The following is a 4,600-nucleotide window of genomic DNA, read 5'->3' as shown; positions in this document are numbered from 1 at the left end:
ACTACAAGTTATCAATCCATTCTTCATATGCCATCTTGGAAGCCAACAGTGCATTGTCTGAGAGCACACCATCTGCAACCAGGAATAGTGGAGTTAGGACACAATGACACATAAATCATGAAGGTAAAATAATGTTTTATTTTAATGTAGTTTCATTGGTTGAATTTGGATTTCCTATAGCATTTCAATTGGTATTTTGTGAAACTAACTTATTGCAGGTAACATTCTGAGGTTGAAATTAAAGCTCACACATAAATAATGGTGATACAAAGGAGAATTTTCCTACAAAGGATATTACTTCTTCATCTAATTCTCCCTCTGATCCTTCTATGTACCCTTAAACTACAAATTTTAAATAAATTCATGATAATGGTATTTCTTCTTCACAATTAAAAAGTTCTTATAGGAGTGTTTATAATATAATCTTAAAACATGGTTATAATGAACAAAGACTTGGAAAATATGAACAAGCAATCAAAGTCCCTATATACATTCCTTCACAAAGGTATCTACACCAAGTTGTGGTACCAAAAGGGGGTCTTAAGATGCCACTTTTTTCTGAAATCAGCAAAGTCTAAACTTCAACGACAAATTGAAGATAGTTAGACTCAAAATTTGAAGATGCAAAAAGAACAAGAGTCAAAGTGCTTCAAGTCTAGTTTCTAATCTACTAACTATTTTATAAAATGGTGGAGATTAAGGGCTTCAAAAAGAGGGGCCACAAAATTTGCTCATGTTTTTATGCAAAAAACATAACATAGCATCTTTTGTGGCCCCCCTAAAATGTTAACTTTTTTTTTGAATTTTTAAATTCGCTTTGGTGAGAAATTAGCTAACACCTTGTAGTTTATGCCAGATTTTTTAGCTAATTTTTTAACGAGTATATGATTTTTTACTAATTTTCAAAGTGGACACATCCTGAAAAATAGAAATTTGAGTGTGCTCCCCCCTAAAATATTTGATAACTAATAAAAAATCAAAACTTTTTTTTTAAATTGTGTAGAATGGAGTCTAGTTTCTAAAAATACAAATTTCTTCAAAATCTGATGAATGTGTAAAAAACTATACCCAAAATAGTGCATATTGGTTTTGACAAAAAATGGAGACACTAACAAAAGAAATTATAGATGAAAGACTTAATGAAATCAAAATGCAAAAATAAATTACATGCTTGGATAGCTAAGAGAGAGATAGAGGTTGCTATAGTGTTTTTTTTAGTTTCATTGAAAAACGTGCAAACCTGATGGAGAGCATGGCCAAAAATATGTGAAATTTTTTAATCTTCTAATAAGAACATGTCTCAAGCATGAAATGGTTGTCCAACCCTTTCGGTTGGATTCCCAATTACAATCCAACCCAAAGGGTTGGTAGTTTCCAATCCAAACCATTTGGTGAGCGCCAAATATGGCGCTCCCCAAATGCAAAATTTTGAATTTTCGCATTTGGCGCAAGTCAAATTTGGCACTCGCCAAATGTGAAAAGTCATATTTTTGCATTTGGCGAGTGCCAAATTTGGCGCACGCCAAATGTTTTGCATTATCCAAAGTGAATGTTTTGTGAGTGTGTAGATTTTCCAATCTGGGCACAATTTATATCTACCCTCAAAGGAGAATATATACATGAAATATAACATTACTTTAAGTTATATTTCATGTATATATTGGTAGCATGTTTGAGAGTGGTTTCAGTTCTATAGGACTTATAATGTAGATTCTAGTTTTAAGAGGATCATATAAAATTTTAGACAGTCAAATTTCAGTAATCAACATGCTCCTATTAGCATTCTTCAGCTATGTATCTCACTCTCTTTATCATCCCCAAACTCTAGACCTATCTCTATACCTCTCTCGTCTCTCTCACTTCTCTCCCCCCTCTCTAGGTAAACCCAACTTCTCTACCTTTCATTCCTTCCTTAACCCCATATCTATCCTTGACTCCCTTCCTCTCTCCTCTTCTCTCTCATCTCTTATTATTTCACTCCCCTCCCTCTCCATTCTCTTAGTAACTAGATATCCCTTCTAACTTCTCTCTCTCCATATCTAGGTCTCTTCCTCCCTCCCTATTCACCTGACTACCTCTCCCTCCCTATATTATTACCCACCTCTCTCTCCCCCTCTATGTATCTCACCTAACCAATTGTACACCCTCTAGTTCACTCCCCCAATCTCCATATTTCTCTCCCTCTCCCTTACCCCTATCCATTTATGAACTCTCTCCCTCTATTATCTCTCTCCAAACCTATCTATCTCCTCATTCCTTAGGTCTCTAAATCCCTCCATGTCTACCTCTCCATCCATCCCCTCTTATTCATCTATTTTCTATTCTATCTATTCCCTCTCTCCATTGTCTAGGTTGTCACCTCTCCCTCCTACTCTCTCTACCTCCCTCTCTCAAATTTCTAGGTTTCTCCCTCATTTCCTCTCCACCTCTATAATTATCCATTAATGTCTCATTAGGCACCTATCTTTAAGCCCCTCTATCTATCTCTCCTCTATCTCTCCCATGTAGGTATTTAATCTCTCTCTCATGCTCTACATTTCTCATCTCTCTATTTATCCCCTCTCTAGTTCTCTCCATTCCTCTCCACCTATCTACCTCCATCATCCCTTACCCATCTCCCTTTATGAACTCTCTCCTTCTCTTATCTCCCTCATCACCTCTTTATCTACCCAAAAATCTAGATCTATTACTCCCCCTTTCTTCTCTCTATTTTTTCTCTCTCCCCTCTCTAGGTCCCTCCTATACTCTCTCCCTCTCTCTCTCACCTTCTCTCCTTATCTCCATATCTATCGTTCCCTCCCTCCATCTCTCTTCTCTTCTTATTGTTTCTCTTCACTCTCTTTGTGTTCTCTTAATGAATAACTCGCCCTCCTAACCCCTCTTTCCATACTGATTTTTCTCCTTCCCTCCATCTTTACATATCTACATCTCCCTCTTTGTCACTTAATCCCTCTGTATCTCCTTCACCTCTATCTTTCCACCCTAGGTCTCTCACCTCTCTCTTTATAGGCTCTAGATCTCTCACCTTTGTATCTCTCTCCTCTCTAATTCTTTCATTTCCACCTCCTTACCCCTCTTTCTCTCTTTGTCCACTTATCTCTCTTATTTTATTCTCTCTCTCTCCCTCACCTATCTACTCTTCTCTCTCTAGGTCTCTTAGCCACTCCCTACCCACCTCTCCCTTTCTTCGTAGATCTCTCTTTCTCTTTATTCTTCCCTCTCCCCTATTTTTTCTCCCTCCCCTGTATAGGATTTAGATAATAGGTTGTAGCATATAAGGTTTATGGTATGGGATACAACATTCATGGAACATTGTTTAGGGTAGATAGGGTTGAGGGTAGTGGTCCTATTGATACTTAGGACACCATATGACCCCTTAAGACACCATATGGTGCCTTACAATACCATATGACCCCTTAGGACATCATATGACCCCTAACAACACCATATCATGTCCTAAGGGTTCATATGGTATCGTTAAGGGTCATATGGTGTCCTAAGGGGTTATATGGTGTTGTTAGGGGTCATATGGTGTCATACGGTATTCAATGACTCCTTAGGACACTATATGACATCTAAAAACACCAAATGGTATCCGAAGGGGTCATATGGTGTCCTAATGGGAAATATGGTCTTCTATGACCCCTTAGGACACCATTTGACCCCTAATGACACCATATGGTGTCCTAAAGGGTTATATGGTGTTTTATGACCCCTTAGAACACCATACGACCCCTAACAACATCATATGGTGTCCAAAGGGTTCATATGGTTTCCTAAGGGGTCATATGATGTTCTAAGGGGTCATATGGTATTCTATAACCCCTTAGGAAATCATATGACCCCTTATGACACCATATGGTATCCTAAGGGGTCATACAGTGTCGTTAGAGGTTATATGGTGTCCTATTGGGTCATATGGCATTTTATAACCCCTTAAGACACCATATGACCCCTAGAGACACCAAATGGTATCCTAAGGGGTCAGATGGTGTCCTATGACCCCTAACATCACCATATGGTGTCCTAAGGGGTTATATGGTGTTTTTATAACCCCTTAGGACACCATATGACCCCATACAATACCATATAATCCCTAATGACACCATATGGTGTCCTAAGAGGTGATATGGTCTTCTATGACCCCTTACGACACCATATGACCCCTAATGACAACATATGGTGTCCTAAGGGGTCATATGATGTTCTATGACCCCTTGGGACATCATATAAGCCCTCAGAACACCATTTGACCCCTAAAACACCATATGGTGTATTAAGGGGTCATATGGTGTTCTATGTCCTCTTAGGACACCATATGACCCCTTAGGACACCATATGACCCCTTAGGACACCATAAGAGGACACCATATTACCCCATACGACACCATATGACCCCTCATGACACCATATGGTGTCCTAAGGGGTCATATGGTGTCCTAAGGTATCATAGAACATCATATGACATCTTAGGCAACTATATGACCCCTAATGACAACAGATCACCCCTTATGACATCATATGGTGTCATTACGGGTCATATGGAGTCCTAAGGGGTCATAGAGATCCATATGACCCCTTAGGACACTATAGGACCCCT

The sequence above is a fragment of the Cryptomeria japonica genome, chromosome 5 (assembly GCF_030272615.1).
Source record: "Cryptomeria japonica chromosome 5, Sugi_1.0, whole genome shotgun sequence".
NCBI classification, from domain to species: Eukaryota; Viridiplantae; Streptophyta; class Pinopsida; order Cupressales; family Cupressaceae; genus Cryptomeria; species Cryptomeria japonica.
The sequence above is the reverse complement of the archived record's forward strand: the minus strand, read 5'-3'. Positions refer to the sequence as shown.